The 19,699-nt window shown below is 40.2% G+C and overlaps 1 protein-coding gene and 1 long non-coding RNA gene across 3 annotated transcripts in view; one reads left to right on the top strand and one right to left on the bottom strand.

The window, feature by feature from the left end:
- The window catches only part of tmem132e (transmembrane protein 132E), a 449,450-nt gene that overhangs the window by 326,518 nt on the left and 103,233 nt on the right, over positions 1 to 19,699 (top strand). The window lies entirely within an intron of this gene.
- LOC146700763 (uncharacterized) lies at positions 8,011 to 9,314 on the bottom strand. The gene is made up of 2 exons (XR_014922604.1): positions 8,877 to 9,314; positions 8,011 to 8,341 (listed from the first exon to the last, which is right to left on the bottom strand). It is a non-coding gene; the product is annotated as an uncharacterized LOC146700763 (long non-coding RNA).

The following is a 19,699-nucleotide window of genomic DNA, read 5'->3' as shown; positions in this document are numbered from 1 at the left end:
CACAGCATTTATCATTGTAGGACGATCCTTAAACCCTCACTCGAGAGCTGGATCACTATCAGCGATAAGCCAATGATCATCTATGACTGATCTGAACTCAGAGGCAGGTGGGAAATATTTTTAGAAACATTTTCTTTGTGTAAGTTGGTCGAAATGTTCTCACGAGGTGTATCCAATTCTTGTAGTCTGTGTTCAATAGCCACCCACGCAGCAGCTACTCTGTAGCTTTAAGCATGGCACCAGCAGGGCTCCATAAAAAGAAGACACCTCTGCAGGGTAAAGTGCGTAAACAACACAGGTACAGCTGCAGCATTTGTATGTGCAAGATATAACAGTATTGGGTTTATGGTAGTCGTGCGCACAAATCGTGAAAGAAATATAATAAGTGATATTTGATGGAGATAAAAGAAAGCCGTTTAATAATAATACAAATATATTTTCCTTCTTTATTTACTGAACTTTTCAGATGTATTCGAATTACTCGGGTAGCCTCCAAAACACCAACTGCAATTTTGCAAGCTTAACTAGCTAAAATTTACTCTGTAATAGTTTTCAAGACAATTTCTGAAAAGATAAAAAACATGGTCATAACAATCTATTTAAATGAATGTTGTAGTTGTTTAATTGTAATTAAGGATGCTTGTGCTAGAGAGTGACAGAGATTGATGTCAGAGTATAGGGACTTCATACTGTAACTGAATGCTCTCTTGCAGGTGACAGCTGGTTAGGGTTAAACACACTTCAAAAACATACAGAAGGCCATTTTTAAGAACATTTATTGTGCAAAACTTCTTTTTTTTTTAAGTTATACTTTGAGCATTTCAGTTCGGCTAAAATGTTTGCAGCCAGGTACCTCGTAACGTGGATCAAGTGTCCTAATCATATTCTTAAAGCCGCTTTTCTCCACTGTAAGAGACAGCACCACAAGTACACGGTAATGGCATTTGTGACATCCACTGCTGATTCATTTTCTCATACGGAGTGCCTTTGGAAAAGTCTTGGAAAATATCAATCCGCTTGTGTGTGGGGTTAGGTGTAGGGCCGCTTTTTTTGCTTTCGACTGGACTGACTGGGCGTTTGTGGAAGGCGCAGTTTTTGGCTTTCCTCATGTTGCAAAATGAGCTTCGTTTAAGATGATAAAACAAATTACTTGTATTCCCTCTCTTTGCTATGGCTGTCGCCAAATATCATCTGCATAATTTGCAGATGATATTTTTCTGCTCAACATCCGACTGCTTAAACTCAAACCAGGTCTATATGACCGACGTTGCACCAGTCTTCTTAAAAGCACCTCCTCCTTCTCCCCACCTGTCAGCTCCATCCGTACCGGAAACCCGAACAGTACCACGCATCCGCAAATCTTACGTCACTTCCTCTCTTTGCCAACATGGCAACAGTCAACGTTCCTGATCCGTAACTATCTTTTTATTTTTCGTTTTTGTCTACATTATATTGAAATGTTTCATTATTGTTAACATCTTAACAGATACTCTGACCCGTAACTATTGTAAAATGCTTCAAACGGAAGTAGACACCTTTCGCACATGCGTGGTACCGATCGGGTTTCCAGTACGGATCGGGTAGTGACACAGCTGTCGATGCGTTCAACCGAAACAGGTGCAGCTTGATGACGTCATCAACATGCACTATTCTCTACCATTGGCGAAATTCATATCGTGTCTACCGTCTACCGTTTATACCGCCCACCCCTACTGTCACATCTTCTGATTTGCTGTTAACCTGAATAAAAATAATATTATGCTAACAGGGTAATGCTGACGGCATTATTAGACTGTCTGAAACCTACTTTTTTGTTATGACCAACAGAGTGCTAAGAGGAAAAGAACAGGCTGCTATTGTTCTGATTGTTCTATAGAAGTCTATGAGAATATGAACCCACTGCTCTGTTAATGCATGATCTCAGAAACGGCTTGGTTTATTATCTCAGTAACCGGTTTCAAGTCTTATTTAAACATCAAGACTGTTCAGTCTGTAAATTATGGTCCCCATTAGCTTCAGCAAGGATGACAAAGCCTTTTCTGGATAGGTCACCATCATATGAGTGTGCGTTGTCCTCAGCTTCTCAGACAACGACGGCTAATTTGCTCGGCTCAAGGCTTCAAAATGAGAACTTCTCAAAGCAACAGGTGACCTCGCTGTGATTTTGCAATAGGAGAATATTTACTTCATACATAAAGCTTTCCAGCAATGTAATTTCCTCACTGAATTTCTATGGCAGAGGTGGGCCATTAATTTTCCCAAGGGCCAACACGAGACACTGGGACTGGAGCAATAAGCTTATAAAGAGATAAAATTAATATTGAGCAGAACTGAGGGCAGCTTAGTGGTGCAGCCCTCCACATGATTCCCAGTTTCTCATGTGGGCCTTGGGTAGATTAATTGCTCCCCCCGTTCTATAGCAAGCAGGTGTTTGAAAGAGGACATTTGTTTAGGATAGCAAATAGGCAAGATCAGACTTGTTGACACTAAATGTGAGGCCATCTTTCAATCAGTGAATTAATAGAAGCGTGATGCACATTTTTCTTTGGTTTCTGCCAGCAAGCAAGCAAGACCGAGACCAAATAGCTCAGCGATGCAGGAGCAGGCATGAATAAACAGCGTTTATTGAACTCTGGGTTTTTATATTGCTTCCTATAACTGGATGTGCCAAATATTGTCTTTATAACTTTCATACGTTTTCCATGCCTTTCAGCTTAGAGCTTTTGAAATTGCCAGCTGTGTCATTTTCTTTTCCTTTATGCGTTCACTGTTTATCACCCAGTAAAGTTCCCAATACTGTTAGAGACAGTTGAGTTTATAGAGAAATTTGAGTTGTGTACAAGACGGAAAAAGTTTCCTTTTCCCTGAGGTATCACTAACCTAGTATGCACATCAGTTGATCCATGAAATGACATTGACATGAGGTTTAAAACAGCAAAGCTGTGGGTGCCAGAAACCTGACTCTCATGGGATACTGGAATACGACAACATGCTGCCTGTCGCAGGCAATAGTTGTCATTGCAGAGAAGATGACATCTGCATTCAGCGGCAAGCTTTATTCATCTTTCTCCTCTTTATTTAGCTTCCCAAGCCCAACGAGTTGGAGGGCTGGATAGGGCAGGATCCTCATCAGCTTTTAACTCGAGGCACAATTGGCTGGCTCATTTGGCAAAGCAAGGCAATTAGAGTAGCCGGGTAAGGAGACAGAAAAGGAAGAGGGGAGAGAACAAGATGAAGACAAAGGGGAGTGAAGGGAAGAGTCTGAGGATAGAGGGAACTGGAGCGGAGTGATTTAAATGGAGCCTGCGGAAATACATTAAGGTGGGGTTGACACGAGGATAGGTCGGCGAGTATTACAGCCAGGCATGAAGAGGTGGAAGCAGTAGGACTGGAATGATTACATGCTCAATGTGACGTGAGATTATTTTCTTCACTCTCTGCTTTTTGTGTTTGGTTCACAGGAGGACGTTTGACATCTGTTCCCAAAGCAAATAAAAAATACTGATTTATGGCATCGATAGAAAAAATAAAATAACAAATAAACTGCACAGGAGAGGTAAGAAGAGAGTGCAGGCAGGGCGGAGCGGGTGGAAGCAAGTGTCAGGGGTGATTTGGGACAGAAGGATAGCAGGAAGCGTGAAAGTGAAGGTTTACAAGATGGTAGCGAGAGCTGCTATGATGTATGGTTTTCAGACAGTAGCGCTGACAGAAAGACAGGAGGAAGAACTGGAGGTGTCGGAGTTGAAGATGCTAAGATTTTCATTGGAAGTGACCACAATGGGCAAGATTAGAAATGAATAAATCAGAGGGACAGCTCAGGTTGAGCAGTTTAGGGACAAAGTCAGAGAAGCAAGCTTCAGACAGTTTGTGGAGAGGCGGATAGATACGAGGCACAGGATGTTGAATGTAGAGTTGCCAGAGACGTTTTGTGGATGTAGTGAAGGAGGACAATGCAGAGGTTGGTGTGACAGAAGGGGATAGGATGAGATGTAGGCAGACGATCCACTCTGGCGACCCCTAAAGGGAACAGCCGAAAAACACAAGATAAAAGAATAAACTGTCAGACAGAAATTTTTTCTTGCTTTTCTGGTGTTTTTGCCTCTTTTAAATGGTTTTGTTCCTATATAGGGCTTTTCTACTGAGCGTTCAAGCATGTCTCATTCACCCATTCACACACACACACAGAAAGGTGCTTTCTAACTGAAAGGAGCAACTTGGGGTCGAGTGTCTGTGAAGTGGACCACCAACTCTTCTGATTAGTAGATGACCTTCTCCACCTCCCGAGCCGCAGCCACCCCATATTTTCAAGTAGTGTCTAACTGACCCAACTTTGACAGCAGGCTACCTGATAATAATTCAGGTATTGCTTTGATAATAATTGAGAGTCATGTTATGGTGGCCATTATTTTAGGCAAAAATCAAAATGTGGTCCTGAGGACACCGGTTTTGCAACAGCTACTGAACTGGTTGTTTGAATTGTTTCTTTGGTATTTCAAAACTTCCATCCATCGTGTCAACAAGTGAACTTGAGATGATAATCCATGCTTTTGTCTCTACAAGACTTGACTACTGTAATAGCCTTTCTTATTTAAACAAGAAAAGGCTAGCTCGTCTACAGGTTGTTCAAAACTCTGCAGCGAGGCTACTGAGCCGCTCGAACAGGGAGCTCATATAACTCCTGTTTTAAAGTCGCTATACTGGCTACCAATGAGATTTAGGTTCCATTTTAAAAATTCTAGTTTTAACCTTTAGAGCAGGGGTCTCAAACTCCAGGCCTCGAGGGCTGGTGTCCTGCAGGCTTTAGATGTCACCCTGGGTGAACACACCTGAATCATATGATTAGATCATTACCAGGCCTCTGGAGAACTATAGGACATGTTGAGGAGGTAATTTAGTCATTTAAATTAGCTGTGTTGGATGAAGGACACATCTAAAACCTGCAGAACACCGGCCCTCGAGGCCTGGAGTTCGACACTCCTGCTTGAGAGCATTACAGGGACTGGCCCCTACCTGTTTTGCTGATTTGATTCGTATACATACCTCTTTTCGTAACCTGAGGTCATTGAATCAAAACCTTTTAGTGGTCCCCCACGCTCGTTTTAGAACTCGAGGGGACTGATCATTTTTTAATGGTGCCTGAACTCGATGGAGACCTTCAAAAAGCAGCTAAAACATTTTTATTTTAAAAAACTTTTAATTAGACCAAGTTTTTATGCTGTATTTATGACTGTATTGTGTTATGTTATCTTTCTTTGTGACATATGTCTGGGAAAAGTGCTATATAAATAAACTTTACTTACAGTTTATAGCCATTTGGGCAGGCAAACCTACCTATTTGCACTATGTGGAAATGAGCAGGTGAGACAAGAGGTTTCTGCCCTGTTACCGTTCCTTCCATCCTATCATAGCCTCATAACTGTGTTTAAAGTAGTCACACACATTTACAGTTGTGTAGTTCGAAATAAAAGTAGAGTTCAAAGATGGGTGTGGTCCAACCATAAGTACTGACTGTGATAACGTATTAATGAGGGGTGATTACTTATTGGACAGACAGTCAACATGCTGAGAGGGTGTGATCTCATTGCCAGATGGGCTCTATTTCTTCCGGTGCTTTTAAACTAAAAGCCCTTTGGAAATCAATTCCTGCTTCCCAACCAGCATTTCTTGTCAGGTTATTGTCCTTCCCAAAACTGCTATGCTGATCTCAGTCCATCAGAACATTTTAAAGGTATCATGGTTTCCCCATTTTCTTATCAGTCCCTCTGGTAAGACAGTCTGCTACACAGTAGTCTCTGTTTTATGCCAAACAAGTTAGTAATGCAATTCTTCTGTGATTTGTTTTATCTGGAAGCTTGAATAGTCCTACTGTCTGGCTTTTTGTTTATGTTTGTGGGGTTAGGTGGTTTGGCATGGTTTCAAGCAGAGTCCTTCGGTGTTTCATCTCTTTCAGCTTCACTTATTGCAAGAATGACAGAAGCTTTTAAAAAACCAACAGTCTAACGTCCCAACTTTTTGTCTTCAGTCTGTCTTTGGTCTAATCTGTGAGGCTTAAAAACATGTCTTGCTGTAACAGAAGACAATTGTGACTCACTGACTTGAAATTGTTAAACTTAAGTCTTGGCTTCTGGGTGTTACTGAAAATGTAACAAATCTACGATTACTGGCAACTTCCTTATGTACATCTTGGTATTGCGGGACTGCTTTCATGGAGGACTTCATGAAACACCAGCCCAGAGATGCTTGTGTGGGCAAATCCCAGAACATCAGCAATTTCTGAAGTAGTCAGACGAGTCTGTGTGACAGCAACAACTGTTCAGAGTCACTTAAATCACCTTTATTCGTTATTCTTCATCATGTCTACATGTCTACTCAGGTAACTGTTACCACTAGAAGCCAAGTAGTAACAAATGAAACGATCTGTCCAGAGAAAATGCTGAGTTCTCTGCACACAAAAATTGAATATGTTAATAACATGAATATGTTATTCAAATGTTGGTTCGTTTTTTGTTTGCGGGGCACATTGGTGTAGTACGAGTCATTTATTGAGGACTACAAACAAAAAGCATTGTCATTTCAGTACAAATGATTTCAAATGGCACGTTGTAGCAGCTTGGCCAGCTGTACTAACTATTGTACTTATAACATGAAGACACCTTCAGGTGTATAATGGTTTAATTAAACACTTGCAAGTTGGAATTGGCTGTTTACTGAAGCGAGACAGTGAAGGTAAATGGAGAGTAAAACTAACTATGGTTGTGACTAAAAATAAGCATGTGAACAGGCGGGGTCTGCATCCATGCCTGCATCAAAGTTTAAAGCTGTTTCTGCTTTATTTTTCCATGAAAAACTCCAAAACCAAAGGCAATATTTGTTCTTCAACATCAAGCTCCCCATTGTTATTCTTCATACTTGACAGTATTCAGTATTCAAAGGAGAGAAAGTGATATTTCATTGATTTTCAAAAGTGCTCAACCTGACATTTATGGAGAATATTCTTGAAATTAATCTGGCATCTCTGTTTCTGCTCTTTGGTAAAAGGGCAAAGAAATGAGAGTGCACACAAAGATGGATGGAGAAGTTATATAAACTCCACACAAAAATAATACAATTTTCATCAGCTTTAACTGCCACGGGGAAACAGCCCCCACACGTCCTCAACCTTCAATAACGGCTACAAAAATATTTTACTCATACAATGAGTAATGAGTTTACTCATGGAAGCTTATATGGAAGGAGAAACAATATATGTATGCTACATATAGGATTTTAGAATCAGTAAATGAATAGCAGCTTTTAGGCCAAGACCTTCGTATAATTATCAGAAACACGTGTTCATCCTCTGGTATATTGAAGCATTCACCCTGAATTTTATGGTTTTTTTGCTTCCAGGTCAGGTTTTGTGGAAATTTCTCTGGAGTGCTTTTAGATCGTGACAGAGAAATAGAGATTGAGTTACACCAGCAGGGAAAATGGTGCTCTTCTTAAACTGCAAACTGAGCTAAATTTATCAGGGGTTTTTTCACACTGCCAGAAGGTGGAGGGAGCAAAAGGTCAATGGAGAATCCACTTCCAACATTCAGTAAAGACAAAGAGAAACCCCCAGAGCAATCCAGGTTAGAACGACATGCCTGTCAGAGACTGGCTATATGGCAAATTATTTATTGTTTCCTTATAGCATTTTAACGAAATAATATGCATCTGCTTTTCTCTATCTTGTTCTTATCAATGTTTATAATAGAACCGTATAAAAATGCATGACCGTCAATAGACACATGACGGCTAATATTAATGCTAACCCCCCTCCCAAAAAACATTACAGCAAGTGTAACACTGGTGGTGCAATACTAGACCTGTTAGTGCTACTTCTTGCCTTCTTTGCATGTAGTGCGGGCAGTATAGTTACCTTTAACCACAGTACGCGGACAGAAGGGAAATATGGACCAGATCAGACAGGTTCTAGATTCGTAGGAGCCAAGGGTGTATGACAACAGAGGACTTGTACACAGTAGGTGTAGAAAACACAATTGCATTTATTAGCAATTATTAAAGTTGTGCACATTTAACAAAAGTAGAGCGCGCTTCTTGAAAACAAAATAAAATAAACCCCACAAATGGTCGACCTAAGGATATATTGTCTTTTGTGTCTTTTTTTTAAAAGTCAATTTCAGTCTTTCAATGTTCAGTAGTCACTCAATGTGTTTGTAACCAGTCGGGTTACAATCTACCAGTTCATCCGGCTCTTTGGGCTGGGCTCGCCATCCAGTACTGGAAAAGGGATCCTCGATTCTTCTCAGGTCCTCAAAACCAATCCAATCCAAATAAGCAAAGGAAAAAACCTGACCTGGGGACCAGGCCAGAACACAGTAGTTCAACATTTAAGCTATCATGCCTGTAACTTATTACTACTGGTTGCTTGTAGTGCTTCTAAATTTCTATGTTGTACAACAAATTATTCTCATTTCAAAGGGAAAAAGTGCATAGGAAACACACATTTAAAACAATACAAAATAGCTCAGCAGTGCATTAAAAATACACATTGGCTTGAGACTTATCAAGTTTCAGCTAAGTACAGTGCAGGTGAAGGCACTTAATTTCACGTTGCTAATACTTAATTGTGCAGAACTATAATTAGCACCATGAGAAAAGTGAACATGTGCTAACATAACGTCGCACAAAACCATACATTATACATCAATACCACAGTAATGTGACATAAACCTTTAAAGAACATCTCGTATGCAGTGCAGCAGACTCAGTGCTAATTGCTTTAGCCTCAGAAAAGGCACTTTCATTGCAAAATGGCTAACAGAAGTTAGCATCGGAGCTAGCGGCAAGTAGCATGCTATGCTAGCGCACGTGTGCTGCCTGGGACTTACCATGCGAAGCAACAAATGCTACACGGGGCTTCACAGTGCTCACGTTGGCTCACGGCCTCTGGAATACAGTATCACTCTTATTATTCTTGCCGAAAAAAGGACTTTCTCTATCCAGCTAGCTTCTTTGCCGCACGGGTAAACTGATCTTTCACCGTCTGTGTCTCTGGCGTATCTGACTGGCACACGAAGGCACACACAGGTGTCTGAGCAGCGCACAGACTGGGGGAGGGTCAGACCGGCCAATGATTGGTCGCTCAGTGGATCTGACAAACACACTCTACAGGACTAAGTCCTGCCCCCACACCACTTATACATTACATATACATATGTACATATTAATTAAACTTCTGTTTACATGCTTTTTATCAGTATTTATTATAATTAACTTTGTTTTTATCAATATTTATTTATACTTTTAATCCCGTTTTTAACACTGGGTTACACAAGACACTGTACTCTATTCCTTACACCTAAGTCTAATTATGTTCATAATTCATCAGTCATCTGGGAAAAATCATGTTGCAGTCAATCGTCCTGCCTGATTTACTGCACAGCCGGCATAAAGACGTATTTATTGTCACCGCACTGGTTGTGTGGTCCAACAACTCTGATGTAACCACAACCCTGTTACCATTTATATTGGACTCGATGCACATGTCTCCTGAGTGATAGTGTTGGTGTAGTAGTATGAGAAGTCAAAATGGAGCATTTTCTAAAAAAAACCCACTCAAATGATATCATTCAAATAACAGACCACCCCACGCACCAGGTTACAAAAACGGAGCGACGCACACCAAACCCATGCAATATGGTGGGCGCCATGATTTGTGAGGGCAACAACAACCTGGTATAAGAAATGGCAACAAAAGCTGATATCAAATACAACAAAGAAGCTGTGTTTGTTGGTTGATGTGGAAACTCTTCAGAAAGATCAATGTGGCGTTCTTTGTTCTAGATCTGCAGTACTTTAGTACATTTAAGAATAATACATTGTTCCAGATTATGGTAGGAACTCTTAGCACATCTGCATAATGGTTAATAAAACAACCAACAGTACCATTTAATAAAGCTTATGCTACATAGACGCACAGTAATAATACAGTAGTTATTATATATATTTAGCTCTAGCATCTGAACTTTAAGTTAATGGGATTTCAACTAACAAGTTCCTCCTTACAAAATACTATAGATACTGGAATATATCACTATTCATTTGTTTTCGATGCAGAGCATCTTGGATACAGTCGATTCATTTAAGGTTCATTCATCTTGTTGTTTATGCCAGGGTTTCCTTATTAACTTCTCTGAACAGTGAGGTGAAGGTAACATAAAGAGGAAATGGGTTTAAGTCCAGAATTATTGGAGAGGATGAATGAGCTTTCCCATGAGCAAGGTAAAAAGACCCAACTATGTTAGCAGGCCTGGCTGTGGTTGTATTGGAGAACTGCCAGCGGTAGTGAAAGCTTGTTTGTTGAAAGCAGCTGCTCGTGTGTAAGGGTAACATTGTTAAAAATTGAGTTTACTTATTAAAAAAAATTACACCTGGAGCCCTGTCTGTTGAGGTGCTAAAGGCTTTTGTGGCATAAATCTTCTGCATGTCTTCACAGCAAAAATCTCACTGTGATCTAGATAATTTGATTCATTATGCATGAATCCTGATAATGCAATGCATAGAAGAGGAAAAGTATCGTGCCTTTCTTTAGAGATAGTGGTACACAATCACACTATTTGCATTCTAATGAGATACCGAAAGGGACTCATCCAAAACAACCTGTATACTGTATGTGAGAACTAATTTGTCCCTAATTAACTTTAGAGGTTATAGATTGTTTCTAATCTTCCAACAATCCATAAAACTCATTTCTCAGCAGCTGCAGTAGAGGTGGTCTTTTATAGCCTGGCATCTACATGCAAAATAACTTTTCTTTCCTCTAATGTGCACGTGTTAGGTTATACATGTAATATATTATACATTTACTTGGGATGTGCAGTAAGTGTAGGTTGTCCTCCTTGATTTTTATTATCCACTTCATAAAAGTCTGTATCATTATATCCTTTTTGGGCTAAGTGAACATTTTGAATACACTTTAATTAGGGAGGTAATTTTCTTTCAGCTGATTAGCAGACAGTTTGGGTACACACAGTTTAAATATTAGCTAATTTCACTGAGTCGTTAGAGCTGGAGTAAACAGAGCTGGTAGCAGAATGGGCTTGTAAAGGTTTGCGATAAGGGCTTGACAGGATGCTCTTTGACTATAAAAATGGGTTTTATTGTTCTTTTCTCGTTCAGCTGAATGTGAACAGAATCGTGATTGAACAGTACAAACGTTAAAAGGTTTTATTGCTATACTGGACGATTCCCAGAATAAAACCAGTTGGTGTCCAATACTGCAAATCCTCATTGGTGCAGACTGACTCAGACTTATGTTGGAAATCTGTCTAGCATGTAGAAATTAGTTAGCAGTTATTTGGAAATCTTCACCACTCTCTCTGAGAGTGATTGCAGTCAATCCAAGGCAGACAGCCACATGTTTTTCGTAGTTACAAAGAGGTTGTATCCTATATTTATTCTAGCGAGCCATAAGAGGTATTCATCTAAAATATGATTTTTACAAGTCTTTAAAATGTACCATTCTCTGGCCTTAGCAAGACACACCTCAAGATTTCTTTGATAGGAGCTGCCGCTAGCATGGTCATACCGGTTTTCACAGCCTTATAGCAAAAAGGGACTTAAGTTTAGTGGATATTTGATTAAGTGCTCTGATTTTCTCTGTTCATATATATATTAGGGGTGCAACAATACTCGTATTGATATTGAACCGTTCGATACAGTGCTTTCGTTTCGGTATGCATATGTATCCAACAATAAAAAATTTTAAATTTATTTGATCAACTTTCCTTCTGACGATGCTGTCTGTGTTGAGCGCTCAGTGGATCTGCGCTCGACAGTGCAGCCTAGGCGGAGTAGTCGAACGCAGATTCACTGAGCGCAGGGCAAGCTAGCGAGACAGAAGCTAAGCTCTCCTTGCAACATGGCAAATTGAACCTCCCCCACCCTCATTCAGATCTGGCGTTTGGAACTATTTTGGTTTTCATGTGACGTATGACCCTGAAGGTAAGTGAGTCATGGACTAAAGTAAAACAGTATGTTGGATGTGCCATGCAATGCTCAATTACATTGGTGGGAACTAGTGTGTTAGCGCAGTTAGCTCGTTAACGTGTTGGCCATCCTGCCCCACGCACGGGCCGATCCGCGGTAGCTCGTTAACGGAGATTTGCCGTGTTGTGGCGTTAACGTCACTTCAACGAGATTAACGTTGACAGCACTAGTGGGAACACAACGAATATGACTGCACATTTACGCCGACATCATCCTAGTGCAAAGACAAGTGGAAGCAGACAAAAACAACAAGCACGCATGCTACAAACTTTACCCGAGTCATTTAGACAGCCGTTAGCACAGGATTCTCCTTATGGGGACCTGATATGTTTAATGTGTTGCTGAGAATATAGCCCAGAAGAAGCGGATAGTATAGCTTTTATTTTGGAAAGAGCCATTTCTCTGTAATAAACTCTCTTTTACAAAGAGGAGTGATTTCTCGATCAGATAGATTTTTTTTATTTATTATTATTTTGTTGTTTCAGCAAGATTACATTAAAAAACTGTACTTTTGAGTTAAAATATATATTTATAATTTTAATAAATGACAAATTAAAAAGGCATGAACATTTTTTTTGTATCAAACCGTGACACCAAAGTATCGAACCAAACCGTGAATTTTGTGTATCGTTGCACCCCTAGTGTATATGTGTATGTGATATATATATATATATATATATCACATCACACATCATGGCTGTGCCACTGCCCTTCAGAGACAGCATCAAAGTATTATTGAAACATATCATTTTAAATGCAAAGGCCACATTCACTGAGAACTAGTGAAGCGTGGGTGGAGTCAGATTGCTGACCAACTTATTATTTCAATTTGAAATTTGCATATTATCTGATAGAAAGAAGAGCAAAGATGGCTCTGACAGCAGTCTGTAAAAATGGGTACGCCAGCTGGTTTCTAATTGAGTACAGGAGCTGCATGTGGAAGTATGGGATAAAACACTGTTTTGCACAGTGTTGTCAGTTGTTTGGTTCATTTTTCTCTCTCTCTCTTTTGATTTTTCAGGTATTCTGAATCATCTCTCTAAAATGCCGCAGGGTACTTTTCATCTGCTCCACACCTCGGCTTACATTTGCCTCAATCAATTTCCCAAATCTTTGTGCTCCTTTAGGGATGCGTTTAAACTGAATAAATGGCAAACCTGATTAAACCGCCTGATCAGGAGTGCGTTTTACAGAGGCAGCCACTGCATACTTTGACCAAAAGAAAAGAAGCAAAAAACTGTGGATATTCTGTCAAGGTCAGACACCGGTTGTGATCTCGAGTAACAAATAACGCGGCGGTATCTTTTCACGTGGCTGACTTCATATTGCAAAACCCAGGGATTATTTTGGCTGAAGCAGAAAAAAATAACAATATCATCCACAGCTTTTTGTTTAAAAATATGGAGGAAAGATTAACGGTCAGGATTAGGAATCGTGTTAGTGCATTGGGAAAACTGAATGACATTTTGGTCCCATGGCTATATGAAATTCTTTGGCGTAATGAAAAGTCCAAATAGATGCGGTGAGGACTAGTTGGAGGTCAGTGCTTGGTCAAAGTCATAGAAGAAACACAAGGCTCTAAGACCTTTATGCAGTCTTGAGGATGCCATGGATCAGTTTTAAAAGGTCTACCTGGACTGCATCTACTTTCTTTCAGATAATATCAGCTACATGGGCATGTGATTTCTGAGTAACAATGTATCTTCCCATTTTCATTTTAAATTCCATGTCGAAAGATGTCTAGAGGGTTCGCTCATCTCCTTTAGCATTCCCCCACTTCAGTCTTTTTCCGAACGCAAACATTTCTGCATAAGCTCAAAGGCTTTTCAGAGATCTTCAGGTGGAGTCTCTTTCCATCTCGGGCGTATTATTGGCTACATTAGGCCGCATATTCATGCGTCTTTCTTCGGGGATGTCTTTCTCTCTGTCTACCAATTTGATATACTGTGGGTGTACAGGGAGGAATTCCTGTGCCTGGTGAAAATAAAGGCAGATTTGCATTTGAAAGAGCGAGATCTGCAAGGTAAGGCAATGTCGGATAGCTCAGAGCTGTTCTCAGGTGTATTGCTGTCATTTGTTGCAGGATAATTGACATCATTCAGAGGGCTGCTGCCAGCAATATGTCAGAGGAGTTGTGTTTGCCTCGGATTACTGAAGGTGTTTTGAAAATCGATTGTAGGAGAGGCACATGAAAGCAGTTTGCATACTTCTGTGTGAACCAGAAGTGGTTGAGCTTGGGTGCTGGTTGAGCAGCAGGTCCTCCAAGAGCCTGTGCTGCTTGTTCTTGGTCTGTTTTTTGTTTGTCTTGAGGCCTGTACTACAAAGCGAGGTCAACTTACCCAGGGTGTCTTTCCGTTATCTGGACTCACTGAAGGCAATCAGCCAATAAGCCTTCACATGAAGCTGGTTATCGACTGGATAAGTTAACAGCAGCTTCCTTCTGCCTTCCTGTATGATTATATATAGTATAGCCCAGTGTACATTAACAGACCTACCAATTTCACATCTGTGTCATTAAGATAATGAGAATCTGATGCATCATCATCATTTTTAATGTAATTAAAGTTTAAAGGACAGTTTTAATTTTTATCCTTTCAGCTATACCCATATGGAAAAGATATATATAAATCTTATAAAGTTTGTATCTGTCTTGTGTGAAACTTGTATGAAAAGCATATAAGAGTGAAAACAGATATAAGATCCCTTGAAAAATTATATAATGAAACTTGTATGTTTTGGATACTTCCTAAAACAATGTATGAAAGTAATGAGAAAGTGGCCACTTTCATGAGTTGATGTAATTCCATGAAAGTGGCCACTTTCATGAGTAATCACATATAAGTTTTTACTATTTCTTTTCCATATGGGTACCCTCGGTGGTGTTTAACACTGAAAAATAATTTATAAGATAGTATAGTTCTTACTGATCATCAGCAAAATGCAAAGACGTTGAAAAATGTCTTGATTCTATTGATACTTTTTTTCTGAAGAATTGATTGGTACAGTAGGCGGTAATTTTATACGTCTTTCTCAACCTTTACAGCTTAAGTTGCCATGGATTTATACCTCTGTGAGAAGTAAGCCACCTTCGTTGTACAGAAAGCCCAGATTTAACCCTGGTGACCTGGATAAGATGAAGTCCTGCTTTGCAGTACAAGCCACTGGACAGTTTTATTCTTTGATGTAGTTCCATTCTTCAGTAACTGCAAATTACTACAAGTATGTAGAAATTGTAAAAGTCCAATTTTTATGGGGTTTACTGTGCTCCCCGAGCCTCACAATCACATCATGTATCCTTTTATTTTTGTTTGTGTCCTCATCTTCGTCATCACAGGATCCTCTGATTAAGTTACTGTACCAACTTGTACTTTAGAGATGGCATCGGCTAACGTAGAACAGACAAACAATTCTCAGTCTCACAGACTGATAACTCATGACCTTTACAGTCCAGAACATTTGAGGACATCTTTGGGACATTACTCATTGAGAATGCAGCCAGTCCACTGTTCATCACATCCAAGTAGCCTCATTCAATTGAAGAGACATTTAACATTCTGAATGGCCTAAGTTGCTTCAAATTACAGGTAGTTAGCTTTTCATGCTGGACGTCCTTTAGTGTGACTTTAAAAACAGTAATTGTTAGAGACGGCACACTTTTAGAGTGTGTGGGGGTTTCTTTGCAGGCATTCAAAAATAGTAACTGTACATCAGTATGCCAAGGATGTTTGACGTAATTATTGGACTCTAAACATACAAAAATGCGTAACAGTTTTTATGACTCTTGGGTCCTTCTTTAAAGTCAATACTAGCCCCAGATTTTTCAGAAAGTATCTTAAAATGTATACTCATAATAGTACACTGTGTATGTTTGAAATAAGACACACCACTTTGTTTTTCAGAAAATAATGTCTGTGACATCATATCTGGAAAAGTAGAGCACTGGGTAAAATTTGGCATATACGTCATTGTTTTCTTGTAAAACTTCTCAACCTGGTTTAATGGTTACACTATGATTATTCCAGTGCTGTAGATGACTAGATGTTGTGGTGCACTTTTCCATGCAGCAAATAGCATACACATTCCTGCTTTGCTCAAGCACGTATTGATCGTGCTGCTGTTAGGTGTCTCTGTGAAGTTGCAGGTATTTAATAAACTAAGAAGAAAGAATCCAAATACCTTCAAGCAGTGACTTCACTTCCTGTTTTGTCAGACCTGGATTACACTCATAGTGAGACTCACTGCTAGCTCTTATAGATGGATCTTGCGTGTTTGTGTCATGATAATGGACAGCAAGCCATGCATAGAGAGGCTGAGGAGGGTGTACCAGAATTCTAAATCTCGCATTGCCAGCGATGGTCTAATGCTGCCTGTTGTAGTTGTGCTTCACGCTAAATATAAATAATTAGGCTTTGTGATTATTATGATTGATTATTAATATTATACGTGATGATTTGACTGTTTTGGTGCCTGATCCAGCGCTTGGAGCCCAGCACAGCACGTGGTTCATGTCTACACACTGTAGCAGCTGCAGTTCAAGATGCTTTGTAATTTTTTTTCTTCTTCTTGTGGAGGAATCATTTCTGTTACTGGGTTAGTGTGTGTACGCCCAGAGAGGGATGACATTTCTTTTACACCGGCTTCTGTGTGGGTGAGGATCCCCAGAGAGAGCTAGTTTTACTCGGAGCTGTCCAATTTGAAATAGGAGTTCCTCGGGGGAAAAGCTGAGACCATCAGGAGCACTGACACCACCCCCTGCTTGAAAAGATATTTGAATTTAATCTCCTATTCTTGGTACCTTGAAGGGAAGCGCAGTTGCTCACTTTCGTTATGTTGTAATCACAGTTGCACAGGAGCGGCAGCCTCACTATCTCATGCTCCAATGAGTAGTAGTAACCCATACATTTTGCTTGATCTCCAAGTCAGCGCAGCTCACACTGAAAGCTAACGGTGTTCAATTCCACCCTGAACTTTGAATATTTCCACTGAACAAGGGTTGAAATATTACTATAAACACTATGTATGCATAGTGATTTGAACTCTGAAAATGTCAGCAACTAGGTTGCAGCACGGCCCCAATTTTCTTACCCTCTGCATCTGTTGGCAGGTCTGAGCTCCACTTGCCTTATCAAATAAATTGGACAGTGGCTATTTCCCCGATTGCCTCCTCAGAAAGGTTCTGCCTCACCCAAGGGTCTTCTGCTCATGGCTGTGGCTGATGGGAAAACTACTTAGAATAATTGTCCTCCAAAAGGACAGTTCCCAGCCATTGCTGTCACCTCCATATTGCACACAATGCATGTGACTCCTGTGTGCATGCGTATGTGGCTGAAAGAAAGGGGCACAAAAGGGGAGAAAGGGGTATTACTTTAGGTTATGTGTCGCAGTTTTTGTTCAACATGTGTTCCCTTCTGGCGCTGCCGTGCTATTGGAACACTGAAAAGCCAGACCAGATTTATTTGTAATGCGGGAAGTGAGAATTTTTGGCCTTGACAGCAGTGGCAATCCATTTTTGCCTTTGCTTTGGTCTATACATTATATTAGACGATGTTAATGCAGTTCATACAATATGTATGGATAATGCCTTTTGACTCCAATCCACTGATGCCATCTGCAGTAAGTCGGAGCCTGGTGACGGGTTCACTAGCCCTTCATAACTGCTCTAATAATGCAAGTAAATCTGAAGATCTGCTTTGATGTTATCTTCTACCGCACACTAAACCCCTCTGACACCTTTATGCATAAAGATGAGTTTATTCATGAAGATTACTATTCTTTATTGAAGTAAGAAACACAGCTGTGTGTCTTCTGTGGCTCTAGAGGGAGATTTATGAAGAAACCTGTCATTAGGGTTATCTTGGCTTGAGGCTTTAAAAGTGTGTGTACAAACTGAATGAATCGGTGAATTTTTTACTTGACAAAAAAGTTAATAGACAGAATAAACTTGTTAAATTATGATGCAAATCTAGAAAATCTGCCATAAAATTGTGAAACAGAGCACAGAGGATCAAGGCGTTTACCAGTTTTCCGTTACCAGTGAAGTGACAATTCTGCCTTTTTAGCACCAACATCGTTTTCATTGGATTTTGGCAACCAAATGTCAGATTGTATGATTCACAGAAGTGGTTCAAACTTTGGGCCCATCAATTTTGGTGGACATGCAGAAACCAGTTCTAGATTAGGCAACAACATTGGCATTGTCTTGGAGGACGAGGGGAGGTTCCCTTCTATTTGTAGTTCATTTTCCATTGCAGTGCAACCAGAACTAAATGCCTTCTACTTTTAATGAATTAAAAGAAAGTCTTACATCAATACAATCTACTCAATCAGCTTGATTAAATGTGCAATTCTAAGTTGTTGAGTTTTTTTCTAGCAAGTGGTCCAACTGCAGTCACACCTCAGATGCCTCCCTCCAGGGTTGCATTTAGCAGGTTCATGTCCAATCCATTTAACTTTCAGGCTGCCTAAACATAACATCTTGAAACAACAGGCAGACAAATATCAGCCATTATTAAAACAGCATTTTGTTTGTTTTTGACGTTGTTCTGCATTGAAGAGGACACTGCAGCAGGCCAGGCTAGACCGAGAATTATGTAATAACAGTTGAAATATTCCACTGCAATCACTTTTTTTTTTGCAGTTGGCAGTGTGAATGAATTTGAATATGCTGAACAGGCACAGGTTAAAATGAGTGCCTTTGTCTCCTCTTCCCTCATTTGCAATTGCCGATTAAGTGTGAAAATGCACAATTGCTCCCAAATCGGAGGCTGAAAATCAGTGGTGACAGATGCTGCAGATGATTGCCCACGCTGCTCGTGGTCGACATGCACAGATTGCATAGCGGCGTGGAATTTCCAGAGGAAGACTTTGTAAAGCCCTTCAACCCTTTTAATGGGAAACCCACAGCAGGAACCACAGCATCCCTTTGATCTGCAGCAGAGACAAACAGACTCGGTTTTAAGTAACTGAGTTTTGAAGTAAGACGCTGCAATCCAGCCAACGCAAGTAGGGGCACGACTGAGCTTTAACCCTCTCCTGACACTGTAATCATCCAGAGCTTTTCAGCGGCAACCGACATCACTAAGGAAAGACAGGACATCCCCCCTAACAGAGCCCCGTAATTTATTTAAAAATATAGACTTTGTTTTTTTTATAGAGGTCATGTTTTTTGTAATTATTTCATAGATCAAAACACTACTCACATCTAAATTGAGTTTTATTATGCTGGTAGTTAGGTAAGTCCCTCCAGAATCATCTCCCATCAAAACAACTAAATTATTTTCCTGCTTTCCTCTTTTTTTCTCCTCCAGTGAATTATTATCAGATTGGGCAGAATTCTGACTGCTGGGCCATAGTGAGTTGCACATTGTTGACTTTTATTTCAGTCAGAAATGACTGAATTACTCAGTCTGCTGATAAAGTCTCTGTTGGCCAAGCCCTCTTGCATGGCCTGACCACTCTGTTTATTGTCTAAGGAGGCGTTCTTTCATCCGACTCCGATAATGAGCATTTGGGTTTTTTGCAGCATCGAGCATCACTCTGCCAACTCAACATCTGCAGCAGTTTCTCCTCTGGTCTTTGTGACTGACGACATTGTGCAGCCCTCGTATTGACATTGACACCTCTCTTGTCTCAGGGCCATAATGAGCGTGTTGCGTGAACGTTT

The sequence above is a fragment of the Copadichromis virginalis genome, linkage group LG10 (genome assembly GCF_057382275.1).
Source record: "Copadichromis virginalis isolate Kocher_CV1m ecotype Utaka linkage group LG10, C_Virginalis_male_GT1.1, whole genome shotgun sequence".
NCBI lineage: Eukaryota > Metazoa > Chordata > Actinopteri > Cichliformes > Cichlidae > Copadichromis > Copadichromis virginalis.
Note: the sequence above shows the minus strand (reverse complement) of the source record. Positions and strands in the feature narration are given on the sequence as shown.